General features: G+C 39.2%; 1 pseudogene; it reads left to right on the top strand.

Annotated features, from left to right (window-relative positions):
- LOC119540478 overlaps nucleotides 1-25,776 on the top strand; it is a 256,014-nt pseudogene that overhangs the window by 188,667 nt on the left and 41,571 nt on the right.

Genomic DNA, 25,776 nt, shown 5'->3' with positions numbered 1-25,776 from the left:
CTTATCCATCCTTCTCAGGTGGTGATTCTTTCATCTAGACTGGCTACAATCTACACTATTGGCTTCTTTTACCGGATGTGAATTTTTGGTTATATAAATAGATGTGTGTTTAGCTTTTCATATATAAAGTCCTGTTTTGGTTTGCTAATGCAGCCGTTATGCAAATCATCAGAAATGGATTGACTTTTATAAAAGGGGTTTATTTGGTTACAAAGTTACAGTCTAAAGTCTTTGAAAATGTCCAAACAAAGGCATGAACACAAGTATACCTTCCCCGAAGGAAGGCCAATGGCATCCGGAAAACCTCTGTTAGCTGGGAAGACATGTGGCTGGCATCTGCTAATCCCAGGTTATGTTCCAGCTCCACTCTCAGCTCCTGTGCGTTCTTCATAGTGTCTCTCTTGGCTGCAGTACTCAGTTCCTTCTGTTTGTTAGCTGTTGTATAGGGCTCTAGTAAACTAATCAAGGCCCAGACCAAATGGGCGGGGACACACCTCCATGGAAATTATCTAATCAGAGTTATCACCTACAGTTGGGTGGGTTGCATCTCCACTGGAACAGCCTGATCCAAAGATTCCAACTGAATCACACAAGATTGCATCAGGGAACATGGAGTTTTAGGGGATATAATACATCCAAACTGGCACAAGTCCCTGTCCCCCAGATTTCTCTACATGCAGTTCACACTTGAATTCGGTTAACCTGGTTCCACGTCCTCAGCCACTTCACACAGGTGCCTTCTCACAGCTTTAAAATACGCATTCAGGTAACAAGTATTTCTGAGTGCCTACTGATGCTGATCTTGCTTCTAGTCACGGAGCATTCAGAGCCACACAAGGCAGACGTGGACCCTGTCTAGGGTCGGAGCATCGTCTCCAGGAAGACATTCAAGCTGAGCTCTGAGGGCTGGGAGGGAACCAGGCATGGGCGGGAGGAGGACAACAGGCCAGGCCTGCAGAGCCTCTGTTTACGTACAGTTAGGACATCCGTAGAATGAGAAACAGTCGTTTATTTTAAGACATTCTAAAATGTTTCCCTGACATTTTGCCCTATTGTTTTAAAATTAAAGGAAAATATTTTTGTCCATATTTTATTTAAAAACATTGGTAAAAATAAAGATTAAGATGCAGTTTTAAGAATCTTCAAATGAAAAAGGTTTTCACCACTAAATCTTTTTTAGAACACATGCTTTTTATAAAAATGTACACAATATACTGATGATACTCTCCAATTCTTATTCTCTTAATGTGTTGTTTTATAAAAATGAATTCTTCTTTTTGAATTTAAAAATTCATGTTTTCTTATGTGGAAATCAGATATTTTTAAATTATCTTTTACCTCCTACAAGGATTTCCTTCTTTAAAATCACCTTCATTTATCTTCATTGAACATATGATCTCTTTATAATGTCTACTTATTCTTCCTCATAGGCTCTGTCCTTCTCCATGGCCACTGTTTTCAAGTCCTATCAGTTAGAGTAAAGAAATAGGATACATTTTATAAGCTATCTGTGGAATTTGGTTGAGATCTACTAACACAAAATACCTCCTAAGAGACAGGATCAAAGACCACCATCGTTACCACCTACATTTGGTGAACAATTGTCTTTGTCTTTTTTTTTTTTTGATTCAGGAATGGATAAGACTTATTGTGACAAGATGGAATATATGACTGATTATTTTCCCCAAATCAATTTCTACATGTATGAAGGACTTGCACCCCACAGGTCTCGTAATATTCCCCAAGACTTTTATACTTGTAAGTACGAAGATACACACATGTAAATCAAGTAAAACTCAGAATGAATAATGGTAGCTCCTTAATTCTGAGAAGACATAAGAAATTATCTGGCCCCCCTTCCTCCTTCTCAGGATGACCATACAGAAACAAATGAGAAATTCCATGTTTAAGTACAACCTAACATCTATACCAATATCTAATATTATTGTGTTAAAATATATTCAACTTTATTCTTAAATTGTAAAATAATTCTTGACTTAAAATAATCTTTTGTTTAATTTACCATATCATAATCTCTAATAAATGTGTGTCACATCTACCTGAGGTGTTCACATTTTTTTTATGTCTAAAAAAAGAACATTAACTGATTTGATGAGCTGGCTGAACTCCCATTTAAAAGGGCTGTAAGTAGAAGGCTTTAGGCAGCTTTGCTTTTCATAGTTTTTGGGTATGACTTTATATCAGAAAATGGTAAGTCATCTACTCTTGTAGATCTTTTTGTAAAATCATCTCTTTATCCCCTAGGTATAATTGAAACTGTTTTTGTTTGGTGCCCACATCCCAGTTTGTAAATAAATAAGGAAAATTCCAGAAAGCTTAAAGCAAGGCTTTTCAAAGTGAGGTTCACTTCTGCTAGAGAGGACTGAAATGTTTTTGTAGTAATTTTAATTGTCATCTATTTAAATCATATTCATAAATATGTATATATATATCATGATATACATGTAATGAGTTTGGTCTTGTTTGAAATGAGGCTCAATTTATTTCAGTATAGGTAGTAGGCAACTATAGTAAAAACCGTCAATGATTGAAGGTAAGGAAACATGGGGTAAAGGGTGTTCAGTAAAACCAGGGATCACTGCAAGTTTGAAGCAGGAGTGAGCATCAGAGCTGAAATCCAGAGCAGAGATCCTTTAGAATCTTTTTCACTCCTTTTTCCTCTTATACCTTCTAATGTTCTGATCTTGAGAGTAAACATGTTCAACAATCTTGCCCCTACTGGTGAAGTACGTACATGCAGTGTGTTTATGCTTATTGAACTTGTAAATGGTATTTAGATTTCAATGTGTGGGGTCTCTAAATCCACGTATCATTTTCCTTTGTGCCATCACCTCATATGCTATATAATTGAGGTCCTGATGGTGAGGAAGGACAGGTCTCTAATAATCCCAGTGGTGCAAGGAGACTGGATATTGTCCTAGTTTTGCTAGGCTGCTATGATAAATATCACAGACTGATTTTGTCTTAAAACAGGAATTTATTGCCTCATGGTTTGGAAGTTGGAAGACTTGCTTCCTCTCGGGGCTGGTAGCTTCCTGTCTGGCCGGCAGTACTTGGGTTCCTTGGCTTCCCAGTCACATGACCATGTCCTTTCCTTCTCTTCTAGGTTTCTGCTGACTTCTTGCTCCCAGCCCCTCCCCATGTTTATTTCTCACTCTACCTTCTGTTCCCTTCTCTTTATAAGGTCTCCAATAATTGGAATTAAGACCCCTCCCCTTTCAGTTGGGTAACACCCTAACTTAAAATAACATCCTCGAGAGATCCTATTTACAACGGATTCACACCCACAGGATGCACACCAAGACCGAGAGTCAGCCCACCACGGATACCCCAGGCTTTGAGATTCCATTAGGTGGTACCACGGCTATGGACCTGAGATATGGGCCTGGCACTGTAGAGCCGTTTCTCATAGTAGCCCATAATCCTGGGAAAAAACTTCCTGTGGTGGGCAATACTCCCAGAAGTGCGGCTCTGTGGGCCTATATTCAGCTTACATTGGACAAACATAATCCAACATCAACTGGCAACTCTGAAGTTCCACAAAATCATGGCACAAAAGGGTCATCCCCATCAACTTTGGTTTTAGATAAAATGGCTAGAATGGTTTCTCAACTCCGATGTCTTCACCCCAACTTCCACATGCGAGGAATAACCTTGTACTTCTTCAGAGGCGACAGGGTGGCCCCGCTGTCCCCTGGTTGACTTGGCTGCACCCCAGCTAAGACACTGTGGCTAGTAATGGCCTGGGGCCCTCGGGGCCCAACCTGGTCCTGTGCACCCCGAGGGAAGCGGCTCACTCAGCAGCGGCCACCACGTGCCTGCCTGGGAGGGAGCAGAGGTGTCGGCTTAGGAGGAGGCGATGGGAAATGAAGAGGGAGAAGGATACGACGCCTGAAAACAAGACACCAGATAAGAAGAGAAAACTGACAGAAATAAACGTGCAATATATGCTTTTTTTCTCTTTTATTCTGTAATTCTTTTTTTTTCAAAACGAGAAAGTGTTTATTGTTAAGTGTGAAGCAGGAGATCAGATACTTATCACTTAAAAATCTGTCTCAACTGCAGTAACTTTTTTTTTTTTTTAATTCAGTTTTATTGAAATATATTCACAAACCATACAGTCATCCATGGTATACAATCAACTGTTCACAGTATGATCATATAGTTATGCATTCATCACCACAATCTATTTCTGAACATTTTCCTTACATCAGAAAGAATCAGAATAAGAATAACAAATAAAAGTGAAAAGAGAATACCCAAACCATCCCCCCATCCCACCCTATTTGTCATTTAGTTTTTACTCCCATTTTTCTACTGATTTTTTTTCAATTTTTTAACTTTGTTTATCAAAAAATTAAAAACAAACAGGCAAACAACAACCAAAAAAACCCCACAACATTTCAAACAAAGCAATGGATTAAGGAAAACAAATAACCTAAAATAACTACTTTGCTTCCAATATGTTCCTACCATACCCCAAGAAAATTAATAAACCATGTCCAAACAGGAGTAAGAAAAACAAATAATCTAAAATAACTACATTGCTTCCAACATGTTCCTACCATACCCCAAGAAAATTAACAACCCCTAAGAAAACAAAGGAATAAGAGAAAAAAAAAACCTAAAATAACTCTATTGCTTCCAACATGATCTTACTATATCCAAGAAAGTTTACAAACCATAATCATTCCTGAGCATTCCCATAACATTGAGATTACCCTCCATAGTTTATCTGTTCTTATTAGATTATCATTCCCCCTCCACTAATTGGTATCTCTAGGTCCCGTACATTCTACAGTATAAAACATTGTACATTTTTCACAGAATTCACATTAGTGGTAACATACAATATCTCTCTTTTTGTGCCTGGCTTATTTTGCTCAGCATTATGTCTTTTTTTTTTTTTTTTTTAATCTTCATTTTATTGAGATATATTCACATACCACGCAGTCATACAAAACAAATCGTACTTTCGATTGTTCACAGTACCATTACATAGTTGTACATTCATCACTCAAATCAATCCCTGACACCTTCATTAGCACACACACAAGAATAATAAGAATAATAATTAGAGTGAAAAAGAGCAATTGAAGTAAAAAAGAACACTGGGTACCTTTGTCTGTTTGTTTCCTACCCCTATTTTTCTACTCATCCATCCATAAACTAGACAAAGTGGAGTGTGGTCCTTATGGCTTTCCCAATCCCATTGTCACCCCTCATAAGCTACATTTTTATACAACTGTCTTCGAGATTCATGGGTTCTGGGTTATAGTTTGATAGTTTCAGGTATCCACCACCAGCTACCCCAATTCTTTACAACCTAAAAAGGGTTGTCTAAAGTGTGTGTAAGAGTGCCCACCAGAGTGACCTCTTGGCTCCTTTTGGATTCTCTCTGCCACTGAAGCTTATTTCATTTCCTTTCACATCCCCCTTTTGGTCAAGAAGATGTTCTCCGTCCCACGATGCCGGGTCTACATTCCTCCCCGGGAGTCATATTCCACGTTGCCAGGGAAATTCACTACCCTGGGTGTCTGATCCCACGTAGGGGGGAGGACAGTGATTTCACCTTTCAAGTTGGCTTAGCTAGAGAGACAGGGCCACATCTGAGCAACAAAGAGGCATTCGGGAGGAGGCTCTTAGGCACAACCATAGGGAGGCCTAGCCTCTCCTTTGCAGCAACTGTCTTCCCAAGGGTAAAACCTGTGGTAGAGGGCTCAACCCATCAAACCACCAGTCCCCTATGTCTGTGGTCATGTTAGCAACCATGGAGGTGGGGTAGGCGAATACCCCTGCATTCTCCACAGGCTCCTCAAGGGGGCACTGCATCTTTTCTTTTTCCTTGTTTTTTTTTTTTTTTTTTTAACTTTCCCTTCTTTTTTAAATCAACTGTATGAAAAAAAAGTTAAAAAGAAAACAAACATACAATAAAAGAACATTTCAAAGAGACCATAACAAGGGAGTAAGAAAAAGACAACTAACCTAAGATAACTGCTTAACTTCCAACATGTTCCTACTTTACCCCAAGAAAGTTACCTAATATAGCAACATTTCTGTGAACTTGCTCCTACTATATCCATCAGAAATTAACAGACCATAGTCATTCCTGGGCATCCCCAGAACGTTAAATAGCTTATCTGTTCTTCTTGGATTATTGTTCCCCCTTCCTAAATTGCTCTCTATTGCTAGTTCCCCTACATTCTACATTATAAGCCATTTGTTTTACATTTTTCAAAGATCACATTAGTGGTAGCATGTAATATTTCTCTTTTTGTGCCTGGCTTATTTCGCTTAGGATTATGTCTTCAAGGTTCATCCATGTTGTCATATGTTTCACGAGATCGTTCCTTCTTACTGCCGCGTAGTATTCCATCGTGTGTATATACCACATTTTATTTATCCACTCATCTGTTGAAGGACATTTGGGTTGTTTCCATCTTTTGGCAATTGTGAATAATGCTGCTATGAACATTGGCGTGCAGATATCTGTTCGTGTCACTGCTTTCCGATCTTCCGGGTATATACCGAGAAGTGCAATCGCTGGATCGAATGGTAACTCTATATCTAGTTTTCTAAGGAACTGCCAGACTGACTTCCAGAGTGGCTGAACCATTATACAGTCCCACCAACAGTGAATAAGAGTTCCAATTTCTCCACATCCCCTCCAGCATTTGTAGTTTCCTGTTTGTTTAATGGCAGCCATTCTAATCGGTGTTAGATGGTATCTCAATGTGGTCTTAATTTGCATCTCTCTAATAGCTAGTGAAGCTGAACATTTTTTCATATGTTTCTTGGCCATTTGTATTTCCTCTTCAGAGAACTGTCTTTTCATATCTTTTGCCCATTTTGTAATTGGGCCGACTGTACTATTGTCATTGAGTTGTAGGATTTCTTTATATATGCAAGATATCAGTCTTTTGTCAGATACATGGTTTCCAAAAATTTTTTCCCATTGAGTTGGCTGCCTCTTTACCTTTTTGATAAATTCCTTTGAGGTGCAGAAACTTCTAAGCTTGAGGAGTTCCCATTTATCTATTTTCTCTTTTGTTGCTTGTGCTTTGGGTGTAAAGTCTAGGAAGTGGCCACCTAATACAAGGTCTTGAAGATGTCTTCCTACATTATCTTCTAGGAGTTTTATGGTACTTTCTTTTCTATTGAGATCTTTGGTCCATTTTGAGTTAATTTTTGTGTAGGGGGTGAGGTAGGGGTCCTCTTTCATTCTTTTGGATATGGATATCCAACTCTCCCAGCCCCATTTGTTGAAAAGACCATTATGACTCAGTTCAGTGACTTTGGGGGCCTTATCAAAGATCAGTCGGCCATAGATCTGAGGGTCTGTCTCCGAATTCTCAATTCGATTCCATTGATCTATATGTCTATCTTTGTGCCAGTACCATGCTGTTTTGGCAACTGTGGCTTTATAATAAGCTTCGAAGTCAGGGAGTGTAAGTCCTCCCACTTCGTTTTTCTTTTTTAGAGTGTCTTTAGCAATTCGAGGCATCTTCCCTTTCCAAATAAATTTGATAACTAGCTTTTCCAAGTCTGCAAAGTAGGTTGTTGGAATTTTGATTGGGATTGCATTGAATCTGTAGATGAGTTTGGGTAGAATTGACATCTTAATGACATTTAGTCTTCCTATCCATGAACATGGAATATTTTTCCATCTTTTAAGGTCCCCTTCTATTTCTTTTAGTAGAGTTATGTAGTTTTCTTTGTATAGGTCTTTTACATCTTTGGTTAAGTTTATTCCTAGGTACTTGATTTTTTTAGTTGCTATTGAAAATGGTATCTTTTTCTTGAGTGTCTCTTCGGTTTGTTCATTTCTAGCATATAGAAACATTACTGACTTACGTGCATTAACCTTGTATCCCGCTGCTTTGCTAAATTTGTTTATTAGCTCTAGTAGCTGTATCGTCGATTTCTCAGGGTTTTCTAGATATAAGATCATATCATCTGCAAACAATGACAGTTTTACTTCTTCTTTTCCAATTTGAATGCCTTTTATTTCTTTGTCTTGCCGGATTGCCCTGGCTAGCACTTCCAGCACAATGTTGAATAACAGTGGTGACAGCGGGCATCCTTGTCTTGTTCCTGATCTTAGAGGGAAGGCTTTCAGTCTCTCACCATTGAGTACTATGCTGGCTGTGGGTTTTTCATATATGCTCTTTATCATGTTGAGGAAGTTTCCTTCAATTCCTACCTTTTGAAGTGTTTTTATCAAAAACAGATGTTGGATTTTGTCAAATGCTTTTTCAGCATCTATTGAGATGATCAATTGATTTTTCCCTTTTGACTTGTTAATGTGTTGTAATACATTGATTGATTTTCTTATGTTGAACCATCCTTGCATGCCTGGAATAAACCCCACTTGGTCATGGTGTATGATTTTTTTAATGTGTCTTTGGATTCGATTTGCAAGTATTTTGTTGAGGATTTTTGCATCTATATTCATTAGGGAGATTGGCCGGTAGTTTTCCTTTTTTGTAACATCTTTGCCTGGTTTTGGTATTAGATTGATGTTAGCTTCATAAAATGAGTTAGGTAGTGTTCCATTTTCTTCAATGTTTTGAAAGAGTTTGAGTAAGATTGGTGTCAGTTCTTTCTGGAAAGTTTGGTAGAATTCCCCTGTGAAGCCATCTGGCACTGGGCATTTATTTGTGGGAAGATTTTTGATGACTGATTGGATCTCTTTGCTTGTGATGGGTTGATTGAGGTCTTCTATTTCTTCTCTGGTCAGTCTAGGTTGTTCACATGTTTCCAGGAAATTGTCCATTTCCTCTACATTCTCCAGTTTGTTGCCATACAGTTGTTCATAGTATCCTCTTATAATTTTTTTAATTTCTTCAGGATCTGCAGTTATGTCACCTTTTTCATTCATTATTTTGTTTATATGGGTCTTCTCTCTTTTTGATTTTGTCAGTCTAGCTAGGGGCTTGTCAATCTTGTTGATCTTCTCAAAGAACCAACTTTTGGTGATCTTTATCCTCTCTATTGTTTTTTTGTTCTCTATGTCATTTATTTCTGCTTTAATCCTTGTTATTTCTTTTCTTGTACTTGGTTTAGGATTGGTTTGCTGTTCATTTTCTAGCTTCTTCAGTTGATCCATTAGTTCTTTGATTTTGGCTCTTTCTTCCTTTTTAATATATGCGTTTAGTGCTATAAATTTCCCCCTTAGCACTGCTTTTGCTGCATCCCATAGGTTTTGGTATGTTGTGTTCTCATTTTCATTCGTCTCTATATATTTAGCAATTTCTCTTGCTATTTCTTCTTTAACCCACTGATTGTTTAGGAGTGTGTTGTTTAACCTCCAGGTATTTGTGAATTTTCTAAGTCTCTGATGGTTATTGACTTCTAATTGTATTCCATTGTGGTCAGAGAATGTGCTTTGAATAATTTCAATCTTTTTAAATTTATTGAGGCTTGTTTTATGTCCCAGCATATGATCTATTCTGGAGAAAGTTCCATGAGCACTAGAAAAGTATGTGTATCCTGGTGATTTGGGATGTAATGTCCTGTATATGTCTGTTAAATCTAATTCATTTATCAGATTGTTTAGGTTTTCAATTTCCTTATTGGTCTTCTGTCTGGTTGATCTATCTATAGGAGAGAGTGATGTGTTGAAGTCTCCCACAATTATTGTGGAAACATCAGTTGCTTCCTTTAGTTTTGCCAGTGTTTCTCTCATGTATTTTGTGGCACCTTGATTGGGTGCATAGACATTTACGATTGTTATTTCTTCTTGCTGAATTGCCCCTTTTATTAGTACGTAGTGGCCTTGTTTGTCTCTCAAAATATCCCTGCATTTGAAGTCTATTTTATCTGAGATTAATATTGCTACACCTGCTTTCTTTTGGCTGTAGCTTGCATGAAATATTTTTTTCCATCCTTTCACTTTCAGTTTCTTTGTGTCCCTGTGTCTAAGATGGGTCTCTTGTATGCAACATATTGATGGTTCATTTTTTTGATCCATTCTGCGAATCTATATCTTTTAATTGGGGAGTTTAATCCATTTACATTCAACGTTATAACCGTGAAGGCATTTCTTGAATCAGCCATCTTATCCTTTGGTTTATGTTTGTCATATTTTTCCCCTCTGTCTATTAATATCCTTTATTGTACCCATACCGAATCTCTTTAGTACTGAACCTTTCTCCAAGTCTCTCTGTCCTGTCTTTGTTTCTCTGTCTGTAGGGCTCCCTTGAGTATCTCCAGTAGGCCAGGTCTCTTGTTAGCAAATTCTCTCAGCATTTGTTTGTCTGTGAAAAATTTAAGCTCCCCCTCAAATTTGAAGGAGAGCTTTGCTGGATAAAGTATTCTTGGCTGGAAATTTTTCTCACTCAGAATTTTAAATATATCGTGCCACTGCCTTCTTGCCTCCATGGTGGCTGCTGAGTAGTCACTACTTAGTCTTATGCTGTTTCCTTTGTATGTGATGAATTGCTTTTCTCTTGCTGCTTTCAGAACTTGCTCCTTCTCTTCTGTGTTTGACAGTGTGATCAGTATATGTTTCGGAGTGGGTTTATTTGGATTTATTCTATTTGGAGTTCGCTGAGCATTTATGATTTGTGTATTTATGTTGTTTAGAAGATTAGGGAAGTTTTCCCCAACAATTTCTTTGAATACTCTTCCTAGACCTTTACCCTTTTCTTCCCCTTCTGGGACACCAATGAGTCTTATATTCGGACGTTTCATATCATCTATCATATCCCTGAGGTCCATTTCGATTTTTTCAATTTTTTTCCCCATTCTTTCTTTTATGCTTTCATTTTCCATTCTGTCATCTTCGAGGTCACTGATTCGTTGTTCAACTTCCTCTAGTCTTGTACTATGAGTGTCCAGAATCTTTTTAATTTGGTCAACAGTTTCTTTAATTTCCATAAGATCATCCATTTTTTTATTTAGTCTTGCAATGTCTTCTTTATGCTCTTCTAGGGTCTTCTTGATTTCCTTTATCTCCCGTACTATGGTCTCATTGTTCATGTTTAGTTCTTTGAGTAGCTGCTCTAGGTGCTGTGTCTCTTCTGGTCTTTTGATTTGGGTGCTTGGGCTTGGGTTATCCATATCGTCTGGTTTTTTCATATGCTTTATAATTTTCTGTTGTTTTTGGCCTCGTGGCATTTGCTGAACTTGATAGGGTTCTTTTAGGATTTGTAGACCAATTGAAGTCCTTATCTCTAATTTATCAGATCTACAGCTTCGTGGAGTACACTTTCTCTAACTAAACAGCAGGTGGCGTCCACGAGCCACCTGTTCTCCACAAGCCAGTTTTCCCCTGCTTAGCCTTTTTGGTGAGTGGGGGAGTGAGTCTTGTGGGGTCCAATTGGTGTACCAAGTTTGCGTGTGTAGTTGGTGTTGCCTGCCCTGTATATGGGGCGTGTTTCTGGGCAGTCAGGGAGGGGGGGGGTGGCTCTAACAATCAAATCTCCCTGGTGATCTTAGAGTTTTAAAGCTGCTGCAATAGTCTAATCCTTCAGTTCAGTCCTGCCACAGTTTGTCTCTGCCACTGACCCACAAGTCCTTGGTATTGGCGTATGGCTCCTGAGACTTGCAAGTGGGCCCCTCTTCCAGGCCGTGCACCCTGGGTCCTCTGTTGAGGGATGACTGTGCTATGTCACAGGTGAGTGCCGTCCCCCCAGGGCAGTTCTGGGCTGCTGGGCTGTGTAGGGAGGCTCCCAGTGTGCTGAAATGATGGCTGAATGGGGCTTTGTTAATTCACACTGCTCTACTTTCCCAACTCTGGGACAATCAGCTGAGGTTGCAGGGAAGGCTAATGTCCACGCCCAGTTTTGTGGTGTGTGCCTGTTATTTGAAGCACTTCCATCACACTGGGTTGTCTGGGGCAGTTCTCGGCTATGGGGCTGGCGATGGGCAGGAGTGTTTCCTGTCCACCAGGATGATGGCTGTGAGCGGACACCCCCCTTTTCTTGGGAAGTTGTGGTGTTTAGTGAATTTTCTCAGCCACTGGATTATTGCGTTTTGCCTCAGAGCTCTCCTAGTTCTGCTCTTGACTTGACCTGCCCAAATAGCAAGTCTTTGAAGCTTTCTGTATTGGGCTTCTTAGAGTAATTGTTTTAGAAAAAGAAAAAAGGATTAAAAAAAAAAAAAAACGGGCTCTCCTCAGAGATCTAATGGGTTATTGAAATGCTAAGAGACAAAGCAACCAGGGCCATTAAGGAAAGGTCCACAGGGCAGAGAGATCAGCTTTTCTTCAGGATTTGCATATGTGCCTCAGGGCCCTTCCCCTTTCTATGTTCACCAGAACTCCAAAAATCCTCCGCTTTTATTTTGGAGTTTTTCGTGTTGTTTTTTTTCTATGCCTGTCTCCTCTCTGCTGGGCTGGCTGCTCTCAGATTCTCTGGTGTCTGGTCTCAGTCTATCTATGGTTGGATTTTGGATCAGTAGAATGAGTTTCCGATAAGGGCTGCCACTTCAGTTCTCCCTTCTCCTTCCCGGAGCTGACAGCCCCTCCTCCCCCGGGACTGAGCCTGGCAGGGAGGGGCGCGGGTCCCCTGGCCGCAAAAACTTACAGATTTCGCTGATCTCAGCAGTTCCACGTTTTCATGAGTGTTGTATGAAGTATGCCCAAAGTCAGATTGCTCTGTGGTGTCCAGTCCACGCAGTTCCTGGCTTTCTACCTACTTTCCTGGAGGAGTGACTGAAACATACAGCTCACCAGTCTGCCATCTTGCCCCGCCTCTCTCTGTAATTCTTTTTGCTTTCCATTTTCTATATTTCTTTTTAAACTGTGTTTTGTTCAATATCTTACCTTCTATTTTCTTAAATAAATTGAGTATGACACTGGTATTAATATTTATGAAATACTGAATTTTAAAATAAATGAGAAAATGAGGAAATAGGAAAGAAATTCATTTCCCTTTATTCTTACCTGTAAGTTTATTCTTTTCTCCTCTGGCCCTTCTAAAAGTTCATGAAGCAGAAAAGCATTTCTTGTTTCCTAAATATTTCACATGAATAACATGACTTGCATTTTACACCATTTAAAAGTACACCATAATTACAAAATTACAACAATCATTTTAAAATATTTTTATGTGGAAACTATGATGTTTTCATAAATATGGAGATTTTATGACATTTCTAAATCTGTTGGCAATTCGAAATTAAGCAAATGTAGGTTTTTAAAGAGTAAATTGAGTAAATTGTGAGGTTTTTTGTTCAATTAAGCTTATTTTTAAAAATGTGCATATTTACTAATATGTTAAACACTTTTCATATATAATTTATATTGAAATATTATTGCCACTCTAAATCTAGACTTATTACTTATACCTATTCTACATTAAAAAAGGAAGAGAGATTCATTATGGTTTGATATATGCCCAGGAATAAAAACTTAAAGCCTTGAAAAACCAAATTATGATTTATTTGAGATTTCTGCCTGCAACCTAGTTTTGCAACAATCAAGACAATGTAATTAGGGAATGTGACCCCACTGATAACAGATTTAATGTTCCTATTTTATTAACTGAGCTTAAATCACCTTGATTTTCAAAAGTACTTAAATAGTCTTAGAAAAGGAAAATTTGAAGCAGTTTGCCCATTTTATGTTTCATGAAGAAATAATTTCCTGTTTTTCAGTGCCGAAAACCTGATCAACATTTCAAACCCTATTTAACTCCTGATTTGCCCCCACGACTGCACTATGCCAACAATGTCGGAATCGAGAAAGTTCATCTCCTACTGGAGTGGCAGTGGCTGGCTGTGAGGTTCTTGTGTCTATTTACATATAACACTTTTAGCAACCATCTTTCATCATAAGTGTACTTAACCTTAGTCTGCCATTCCGGTCATAGAATTTTCCCTGAACATTGACATTTTCTTGACCTTTTTACATACTACCATACTATCTAGCCCTTCTGTATTTGAACTTGTTGTTGTGAGCCCAGTGATCTTGGCATCCTGATCTTCACAATAAAGATGAGAATTAGGTAGAAGGAAGAATCTGTTCCTGTTGGTGTCAGCACATTTCGGAGCCTTGTCTCTGGTTAGTCTTTAGGCACAGACAAGATAAAGTTGGTATCTTTTCTTCCAGGCTGGTAAGCAGTTGATTAGATGGCTCCTTAAGATAGTTGTCATGTCTGCGGTTTTTTTTTTTTTTAAAAAAAGAGAACTTTGTGACTGTAAGGACAACCAAGTAGTCTTAATCTTTATTACTTTTGCTCTAATTAAAATTCAAGTTGATCATTGAGCATTTGCAAAATATAACTGTGTTTAGAGAAAATCAAAGCCATTTTGGATTACTCCATCTCCAATTAACCAGTTAAGACTGAGTCAACAATACTGTATTGCCTTCTGGCTATATGTGTGCCATGCTCTGTTCCAGAAATTTAGGGTAGAGGCACAGCTCCTGCCCTCAGGGAACATGTGCTCTAGTGGAGACAACAGTGAGCCACAGAATAAATAAATATACACTTTCTGGTAGTTACACTAATGTCTCCTACTTTTGTACTTCACTGCAGTATTTTTTTCACATTGGTTAGTAGACATAATTGAGTCCATTTTCTGGTCTATCTTGTTTCATATGCTACATAATACCCAAGAGGATGGTTAAACCCATGTCTCAAACATTATTATAAAACAGACAAGTGGCTGAAGGATATGTCTGACGAAGAAAGAAAAGAGGAAACAAAAGCAGGGAGCTGGGCTCCAATATCATTGTGTTGCAGGGTAAAGAGCTGAAGGATTTGACAGGGCCTATTTTATGAAACTACTGGTCAACCCAAGCAGTGCACAGCTAGGCCAGAGGATGCGCAGTTTCACACTTGACCACTAGATGGCGATGGCTGCTCTACCCGGGAGTGCAGCATCACAGCCCCTTACAGACATCGGTGGGCAGTGCGGTGACTTAGGACAACATTTTCTAAAAACACTTAACCCCAAAATATGTGAACAAATTAAACTTTACTAGTATTAAGATACATGATTGTTGGTAATTTATGTATGTAATGTATAAATAAATATATTTCCCAATGCGGGTATGCTCTCCAAGTATTTACTGTTAGGAGGGTGAGACCAAAGTAGTTAAGGGCAGAGTGAAGAAAAAACCTTGTCCATCTGGCAACAGGACCTGGGGGTTATGAAACCACAGGATGAGAGTCCAGCAGCTAGAATACCCCTGGGTATCAAACATTAATATCCAGTCTCAGATTATGAGCTTTGTATATTTTTGAACGGTCCTCAGCGACCTAAGAGTTCAAAGCCCCTGGCTCCTCTCTAGCTACTTGTGAGACTTTGGAAAGGCTAATGGCTCAGGGCTTCATCTTCTTCCTCTGTTACACACGATTAGCCTGGTTTTATTATTCTCTTGCCATTAAGGTATAAGTTAAATTAGTTTATTATCAAAGGAAAATTTAAATACAACCTAACAAGAGCAACTATAGAATCTAATCTGATTTAATCCTGGGTTCACTCAACCACCAACTCTTAAAATGTGAATCTCAGTCGACCTAGTTGTTGAATGAAACTGTCTTTTTGAGCAATAATATGCAGTATTTGGTGGTTAGATTAGATTCCCTTGTCGACATTATAGAAACATCATCTGTTAGTGTAATCTGTTTCCATCATCATCATCATCCATATTTTGCCTAAAATATTTTACTAATTTGGGGAAACACAATGATTTGAATCTATATTTGAAATACTATTAAAGTGCTCTTTCAGAAAACATGAATGATAGCTTTATATTTTAGAATAACAATTGACAAATAAGTCCCAGGCACCTTACTAAGAACCAGAGATAACAGATAGACCCCCACCCCAGAGTGCTTTGCAAAGTTGGGGGGTCAGGCAACAATTCTAATCAGGTATGATACCTGCTGCCTTAGGAGGGAAAGGCGCAGGGAAGCAGGAAGGGTGCAACACACCCTCGGGTGTGAGCGTCAAGGACAGTCAGAGGATGCCACCTGGTATGGTTCTTGAGCTGGGTTTTGAAGCCTCAGGATGAGTTAGAGTAAATGCTGCCTTATGGCAGGTCCACCCCATGTGGTTATGCACTTTGTGCCCTGTGAGTGGGAGCTCAGTTTCCCAAGCCCTTACGGGAACTGTGTCTGCAACAGGAAGGAGATCCCTTTTCTTGGCCAGAAGTCAGCCACCTTCTTGCCAAGTCTTGTGCACTGCCAGGCTGTGTCCTGCTAGAGGCACTTCTTTATCAGTTGCTCTTCTCAGGACAATTGCCTTCTTAAACCCTCTGCAACCCTGGGTTAAGGAAGGGTAGAAGTATATCATGCAAACAGTAATTTAAGCACTGATCTGTGGGATACGTGCCTTTAAACAACCACTTTGATCAAAGAGTTAGCAGAACGGTATATGGAAAAACTACCCATTGCATATTATAGACTATATTTAATAGGAATACATTACCAGTACTACACTAATAATAAGGATGAATAATTAGGGGCTGATAAGGGCTTTGGGAGGGGTGGGGAAGGAAAGGTAGAGAGAAGGAAGCAGGTTCTGGACAGAAGAACTATCTACCAGCAACTGCAGGCAGTTCAGGATTGCTGGAACACCAGGTGAATGAAGGCACTCACTGCATGAAGGATCTTACCTGGGTGACTTTCATCCTGAAGGAAGAAGGAGACTCTTGGTAGATATGAGGTGCCCAGAGGCGAATATAGCAAGATTTGCATTTTGGAGAGCTCAGTATAGTTACTTTTTGGAGGAGGACGCTCAAGTGAGAAGCTGGGAGATGAGTTGAAAAGGTGATCCAGTCCTCTCCACTGTGACAGCCCAGTAGCAGCTGTGAAGTGGAGGGGAGGCTAAGGCAAGGTAGGGGCATGTCACTAGAAAGTCTGTACAGTTAACTTATGTTCCAGATTCTCCAGGATAGGCCTGGTGTATCATATCCTGTCCCACATTTGTGCTTGTTAGAACATTGGTTGCCATTTCCAGCAGTGATTTTGTTAACTGGAACTAATGGTGTGTGTATATGTGTGTATGTGTGTGTATGTATAACTGTAGCTCTGTTATGTGGGAAGATTCTGAACTTCTGAAGGTGGGATGACCTATTAGGAAATTTGTTCAGGACACAGGTGATAAGGATCCAGCTTAGAATAGTGGCTGTAGAAGAAGAAAGAAAGGAACAAATGAGAAAAGTACTACACAGAAAGAACCACTAGGACTTGGCACTGATAGTGTATCAGGAGAGAAGTTTTGCTCATCTCCCTCTTGTGGCAGAGAAATCAAGCCTTGATTCAGCTTTATAATTAGACATAGAGAAGATAATAGGGAATTAGTTCCAAAAGATTTCATATAGTACTTGGAACTTGAGCTCAACTATGAAAGATAAGATCAAGTTGTCCTTTCCAAATGCCAGCTTCCATTTTTCCATATGTAAATTTCAGAGCCAAATTACTGGTTGGAAAACATAAGTTAGCAAAAAGAGAGCATCTTTCTCAGGTGTTCACTTGAAAAGCAACAAAGTGGATAGAGCTTTTTCAAACAATGTTTTTATTCATTGCTTCTGAATGTAATTTTGCAATATTTACTATAGTTTTCTAACTGAGGTGAGTTAGGAATTGTAAACATATGTAAGAAAGATTTTTCTGAAGGTGGAAGTGTAAATGAAGGATTAATTTCACAAAATGCTACTGACGACTTGGTTCAAAATATCTTTTTCTTTCATTTGTGAACACTCATTCTAGCTTCCTACATAGAAATTAAAACTTAATTATCCCCAAATAATTCTGGTGCTGTTGGAGAACCAGAAATCTAGGCAATAAGAATAAAAGTGTATTGTAAAAATTTTAGTCTATGCCATCATATATATATATATTTTTAAATAAACTTAGTTATGGATATGGACTGAGCCCTGGCATACCGAAATTTAAATCCTTATAAATTTGGACTCCTCTTGTCTTCCCCATTCCAGGGATTTTGGAAGCCCTGTTTTCTCCCTCTACTGGGAGTTGGGTGTGGCTTGGACATTCATGGTTACTTCCTATTTTATGATTTGTTTTAACTTTTTCTTTAAGCTGAGCAAGACTCAGTTATTAATTTTTAAAAGCTGATATTTTAAGATACTAACTTAAAGTCCTGCTCTCAGATGAGCTGACAATGTAAAAGAATAACATTGTGAGTGTGTGTCTGTGTCTGCATTTGTGTGTTTGTTCCGGAGGGGAAGCAGTGAGATAAACTAGTTTTTAAGTCCTGTCCTTTGAAACAGGAGTCTTTTATTCCCTTCAGAGATGAAATTTGAACCTGTATAAAATTCAGTTGTTTTACAAAAAATCTAGGTACACTTATCACTTTTTTTTCCAAGCATACAATCCAACCATATATAAAATAGCTAACAGCTCAATTCAAAGATTAAAATCCAACAAAGTAGATGAAAGACAGTTAATTAAATTTGAAAAGTCATTCAAAAAATAGGCAGGGCCAACCTCTTATGGAAGAAAATACCAAAAGTTAAAAATGAACTCTGAACTTACAGAATATACTAACTTTTCCTTATAAAGTGTTTTAATTAACTTACCCTGAATATTTTTTGTTCATACTTTTATTTTTCTAGACATCTCAACTGTAAAATAAAAATCAATATTCCAATTCCAAAGATTTATTTTTTTGTTGCTTAAACTAACACAGTAATCAACCTGTTCTTAATCATGCAGTCATTGATGTATAAAGGTACAGGGGAACTTGAGGACGCATTCTTGTTTTTTTATTTTTGTGTCTGCTTTTATCAATATTTTTTTTTTCTGTCAATGTCTAATAGTCAACAACTTCTGAATTCTATTTTCAGGCCCTGGAATTCCCCTTCCTTCTCCCCCACCATTCTGTTTGTTCCTCTATCGTTATGCTTTTGAGCATGAAAATCATTATATTTATGCTGTTGTTGACAGAAAAAATTACCTATATAAAAGCAGAAGCCAAATAAAATCTGCTAAAGCTGAGTTTTTACTAAGGGCTCACATCACTATATTTACCAGAGTATAATAATACTGTTTCTTTATAGGAATAAAGCAAACTCAGACTGTGGAGGAGGTAGCCACAGCTACGACGAGTTTAAGAACATGGAGGTAACTAAACTGCATGTTTTTAAACTCAGTTTTACTGAGATATGTTCACATACTATAAAATGATCTGTGGTGTACAATCAGTTGTTCACAGTATCGTCATATAGTTGTGCACTCATCACTACAATCAATTTTTGAACATCTTCATTACTGCAAAAAAAAAATGAATAAGAATAAAAATTAAAGTAAAAAAGAACACATAAAACATCCCATCCCTCCCATCCCCCCTATTATTCATTTCATTTTTGTCTCCATTTGTCTATTTATCTGTCCATACACTGGATAAAGGGAGTGTGAGCCACAAGAATTTCACAATCACACAGTCACGCTGTATAAGCTATACAGTTATACAATCATCTTTAAGAATCAAGGCTACAGGATTGCAGTTCAACAGTTTCAGGTATTCCCCTCTAGCTATTCTAATACACTAAAAACTGAAAAAAGGATATTTACATAATGCACAAGAATAACTTCCAGAATGACCTCTCGACTCTGTTTGAAATCTCTCAGTCACTGAAACTTCACTTTGTTTCATTTCTCTTCCCCCTTTTCATCAAGAAGTCTTTCTCAATCCCACGATGCTGGGTCCAGGCTCATCCCTGAGAGTCATGTCCCACATTGCCTGGGAGATTTACACCTCTGGGAGTCATGTTTTACGTAGCGGGGAGGGCAGTGAGTTTACTTGCTGAGTTGGCTTAGAGAGAAAAAGGCCACATCTGAGCAACAAAAGAGGTTCTCTGGGGGTGACTCTTAGGCATAATTCTAAGTAGGCTCAGCCCCTCTGTTGCAGTACAAGCTTCATAAGGGCAAGCCTCAAGATTGAGGGCCCAGTCATCTAAACTGGTAGTCTCCAATGCATGTGAGAATATCAGTATTTCCCCAAGTGGGGAAGTTTAATATTTCCACATTTTTCCCCAGTCCCTCAAGGGGGCTTTGCAAACACATATTTATTCTCTGCCCACATTACTTTGGGACTTATTGGGGCACCACACTAACCTGTACAAAGCAACCAGATCTCACTCCATATTCAATGTTCCATGTAATTGTGGTGTTTGAATGAACTGACCATACAAATCAAATTATATAGTATGCTACAGAAAATATAGATTTTGCACCAAATAAACATCTCTTCTTTTGGTCTGACACAGAAGTTGGAGTTTTAAAACATTGTCAATTTTGTCCTTTACCCTTTAATCTGATTTGCCTTAGTCCTACCAGATCTGCTTCATTCACATCTCTAATTGACACACAGTGATTATAACAGAGAGCTTCGGCTTCATCAAGGTCACATTTGAGCAGAGACTTGATGGAGGTTAAGGAATTAACCTTTGAACTCTGTGGGACAAGTGCATTGGGCAGAAGGAGTAGCCAGTGCCAAGGCCCTGGGGTGGGAGTGAGTCTAAGAGTGAAAGGAGTAAAAGAAGATATATACATATATATCCCAGAACAAAATGCCACAATCCATATGAAAATATTGTCTCTTAACTTTGTCATGGTGACTTACATCCATGTAGGTATTTGGAAAATCTTTGCAGTAAAGTTTTTCTATTAATTAGGATACTATATGATAATTAATTCAACTACAAATATAAACCTATGCCTCCAATTCTTTGCTGAGTATCCTGGTGGGGGCAGGGGAATTATACATACACACACTAAACTGTTACCAGAAAAGAGTTACTCATCTATGTTTGACAGTTCTAGTTGTTTACAATCACAAACATCTTGATCTGTTATAAATAATACAACTATGTTAACACTGATGAAATACAAATCAAAATATTTATATCCCTTCTTCCTAATAGTAAAGGGAGATGTATTTGAGAAATAAGTGGATTGGGAAGTTGTGCAAATATTTAGTGCTTAGAAACTTGAACATTTTTTTATCATTTATTCACATATTTGAGCAATGATATAAGGGGATATGAAAATGCCGTATGATGTTGGATGACTTTCTAATGTGGATTGCCCAGCCCTTGTAGAGTTGTGCTGGTGGGTTGTCACTGCTGCCCGTTTCCTGCTGCTCTGTTGGCAGGTGTGGTGCTGGGGGAGCAGGTGAGGGCAGAGGTTAGCACAACAGGGATTCTATTTTGGTTGTGATCCGCTCAAGAACAGCCGGCAGAATGATTTAAAAATCATTTTCAAAGACTGAAAAGAAAGCCTGACCAAGGCCTGGATTGCAAATAAGAGAGCTGCTAGGACATCTGTTTATGGTTTGGGAGGTGACTAATAGTATGACTATTACCCCTAGTCTCTCTTTTTGGCACAAGCACCCAGTTTTAAAGAGAAGACTGATATTGAACCATTTGAAAATACTGAACTCTATAACCTAATGTGTGGTAAGTACACCCATGTAAATTCACCAACAAAGAGAGATATTGTTTAAAATATGTATTTTTTAAATTGGTGATAAATGAAATCCTAGAGGCTGAAAGCTCTGTATTAAGAAGATAAAAAGTAGAAAAGACTAGGAAAAATTATTGAGCTTTCAGCTAAGAGTAAATTTTGTGTTTGTTTTCCTACTTGTTGATACACATTAGATCTCAGGAGACCAGGCTTTTCTTTTAATGGGGTACTATTTGCAATTTAATTATAATAAAAGTAGATACACATAATAACACTTAAAACTTTCAAAGGAGAAAAAGAAGCTAAAAATACAAGTATTTCCTTGTATTTATAGAGAGAAGGCACCTGACATAAAAGACTGGGGAGAAAATCCTATTTGGAGAGACACATTATTATACTCAATATTACAGAACCTTAAAGATGAGTAAGCTGCAATTTCTCCTTTAGCTTTAGCAACTTGTCTATTAAAATGCTCACAGTTGTCTCTCTTACTCTCTCCACTGGCTTGGAGTGATTGAGTATAACTTAAAGACTTCATAAGGATCCTTTAAAAACAACCAGTTCAGCCTTAGCATCTTAAATTCCTGGTTCCCATGGTGAGTTTGGGCTCAGGGCTGCTGGCCCTTGGCAGGGAGGGTCAGAAGGAATTAGTTAGGATTCCAGGCCTAGGAGAGATCTATTTGGTGGAATTCAGCAGGAGCCACTGAAAAGGCTGTGTTTGTAAAATGTTGCCATGCCTTGTTTTTATAGAAAAAATTAGAAAAAATTCTTGAGATTCTAAGCAAAAATTTTAAAGTATTTCTGTTCTTAAAGAATTTTCATTTAACTAAGTCAATATGCTAAGCTTAAGACTATAAATTATTTAACTTCTCTAAACTTGTTTTTACTATGACAATAGCTATACTAGAAAATGATACTTAAAGAACAACGTGATCACTAAGTGATGCCCCTTTCCTCTGGCAGAACGTACAGTTCATGAGCGTTTCTTGGGGTGCATCTGCAGTGTCTGCTCCTCTTCCCTAGAAAGATAAGGTAGTGGAAACTGGGGAGATAGCAGTGACCTCAGTGGCCAGCGCAGTCCACATTGCATTGCAGCAGAATTTATTAAGGAAATGTAACTGCAGACATTTGTCCCTCCCTCCCCTCCCAGGACCTACCTTCAAACTGATAAGTACTTTCTCCTTATTTATTTTTTTTTTTTAAACAGATCTTCTACACACTCAGCCAGCCACAAACAATGGTATGCATGATAGTTTGAACCATCTTCTGACGGTGCCTTTTTATGAGCCATCCCCTGCTGACGAAGTGTCAAAGTCTTCTGTTTGTGGCTTCACTAATCCATTGCCCACAGATTCTCTATAGTGTTCATTCCCCAAGCTAAAAAATATGAGTAATAGCTTCATGTATCCATAAAAATGTGAGCAAGCCAACTGGTCTATGACTGGGGTAGCTGACAGCTGGTTTATTTTCAGACTCAGATATTTATGGTGTGCGATTTCTGAGCCTCACCTGTAAATGCGAGATTGTAATACACACATGAGAAGAGTAAACACGTGAATGTGCTTTGTAAATGGAAAATCCCTATTGGAAATTAATTCCATTGCAAGCTAACTGTTCTGAAACATTCAAAAGAGTAGACACCTGAATCTATATTTGATTTCCTCATAAACCTTTCCTCTTACAGTTGAAGCATTGGATGGTTATGGTTGGTTATTTAGAGCAGAATGAGCTAGAGGGAGATAGGGATCATGAGCTGGATTTAGACCTGCCCCTGGGGGAGCTGCTTTGGGGTCCACTCAGCAGGAAGTGCCCAGAGAACAGCCTGGCACTCCCAAGGGGGGTAGATTGGGTCTTATTTCAGAATGGCCCAGACAAACAGTTGACAGGGAGAATCCCAGATGAAAGTGGTAGGGAGTCTTTTGGGCCCCAGTGGAGAATCCTTATCAGGCCATACTTGGGAGATGCCAACAGACAGCCCGTGATGGGAAAGTCCTTGTGGTGGATGAGGCACCAGGCTGAGCTCAGGAGCAGGACTTCAGATCCCAAAAGGAGACAGGTGAAAAATCAGTGGTAGATGGGGCCCCAAGGGCAGGGGGTCAGAACAGGAGCTTGAAATACAAGGCCCAAGCCTCCAGCAAGAGAATGGGAGCCCCCGGGTAAGGCTGGAATTTCAGAATGAAATTGGAGTTCAGTTATCCAGAATCCATCAATTAAGACTAAGGTCAAGGCAGCTTTATGCCAAGCTCCAAATGTGGTTGTAGAGCTAAACAAACACCTGCAGCCTCAGGTAAGACTTGTTGCTTATAGCCTGGTGGGTGAAGACTTTACAGCCCCTAATCCTTAATGTGCCATTACAGAGTGGGCATTTTACCCCCCACTTTAGAGATAACAAGGGATCAAAGAAATGAGTTAATTTGTCCAAGGTCACAGAATCTTTGTTTATCGAACTTTAAGCTCCAAGTTCTTTGTAAAGGAGGCCCCTTGCTACTCAGAGTGGGCCTGTGACCGCCATCATCCTCACTGACAATCTGGTTAAAGACTCAGAACCTGAGGCCCTACCTCAGGCTTACTGAATTAGAGTCCACATTTTAAAAAGATTCTTAAGTCATTTATATTCATAGCAAAGCATGAGAATGTACTGGAATCGACATTCACAGCTCAGATATTGATACGAGCTGTGATCAGAATGCTTCATCTCACGTCTTTGCAAACTCACACAGGCAGTGAGATATTTAGTAGAAATGTCTCTTTATTTCAGAATAAGAAAAATCAGAATTAAACTTGTTAGTCTGGCTTCATTGTCCTGTAATAAAACACTTACATGTAATTACCACAGAATGGTCTTGATCACCCTTTAAAAGCTGTTACCACTTCAACTTACTTTTTCCCTCCATTTTTTTGCAGGCCATTGATCTAGAAAACATGAATCAAATGCTAAATCTCAATCAAAAGGAAAGTAAGTCAATAGGAAATGTGTTAAGTCTGACGTTGGGTTTAGAGGATGTTCTTGTACAGGTGACTCTAGTGTACACTGGGGCAGATGACTTACCCTCTCTGTGCCTCCTGGACTCATCCGTGAGGTCGGTTCCCACCTCATGTCACTGTAAGGATGAAAGGAGCTAATCGATTGGAAGAATTTACGGCCTGCCCTGCAGCATAAGTGTCATCACCTGTTATCTTTCAAGTATTCTTGCATTTGTGGTGAGAATTAGTGATTCTGCTGACTGACAGAACCTCTGGGTTGATTCCAGGGTTTTTCTTGGAGACCCTCCCATGCCCGTCTGTCCCATCCCACCTGCTCTCAATTTCTGCCCAAGCACACCCATTCCAGAGGGGAAGCCACCCTGCCTCAGTACACGATGGCCAACCACACTGGAAATTCTGCAAAGGTCCATTCTTACCCCAGGAGATTATTGGAGTCTGGGTGGAGTAGGAGGAGACTAGTATTGCAGAGACATCCTCCTAACCCAAGTTTTTTATTTTGGTTGCACATTAAAATTTCTGGGATAATATATTTAAATAAATAAATAAATAAATAAAATGATAATAAAACCCCCAATGCCTTAGCTCTACTCTGGGATCATTTGATTTCATTGTTTCAGGGTGTGGCCCTCACATGATTGTGAATATAAGTTCTCCAGGTCATTATAATGAGCAGCCAAGGTTGAGAACATCTAGTCCGACCCAATAGGAAAAGGTTATTCCTTCATAGCTACTGATGTGTTCCTGGCTTAATAAAAATAGCCAGCAGTATAATAAGACTTTACAAATGCAGGCCCACTGACCATATGTCCAAATATTGTAACAGCCTCAAATCAGACTAATAAATTGCCTAAAGTCTATCCTGCTTGCATGACAAAGGTTTGAGAGCATCCTGACTCCTAGGAATTCTCTGGAACCTGGCAGGGCAGGAAGAAGCCCTCAGCCTGCCCCATTCTCTTCTCACTGTGGTATCCAATCTGGGTACGAGGTGCCCCCACACACATGGGTCACCCAGCCTGCAAGTCCAGTCTCCATCCACTGGCCCCCAGGAGCCATGCCTCAGTGCTGTGGGGGCACCAGCCACTGGCTCGGCCTTGGGAAGACAGCCCCAGGCGGAGGCCCAGGTGGGCTCTGGGAATAGGATCAAGGCATGGTCCATCCTCGGGGGCGCCCGGGAGACACATGACCCCGTGGGCTCTCAGCCCCTCTTGTCTGCGTCTTGATTGCACTCTTCACGGGGACCGAACTGGCAAATTCATCCACTTCAATAACTGAAATTAAGTCATCAGAAATTGGGGACTTATCTCAATCTGCAACTTGGTATATTGTTTTTTGTTTTAAAATTTTGTTAATGTGCACTTTCACTAGCTCTCTAGACTTGGGCAAGACC

The sequence above is a fragment of the Choloepus didactylus genome, chromosome 7, assembly GCF_015220235.1.
Source record: "Choloepus didactylus isolate mChoDid1 chromosome 7, mChoDid1.pri, whole genome shotgun sequence".
NCBI classification, from domain to species: domain Eukaryota; kingdom Metazoa; phylum Chordata; class Mammalia; order Pilosa; family Megalonychidae; genus Choloepus; species Choloepus didactylus.
The sequence above is the reverse complement of the archived record's forward strand: the minus strand, read 5'-3'. Positions and strand labels throughout refer to the sequence as shown.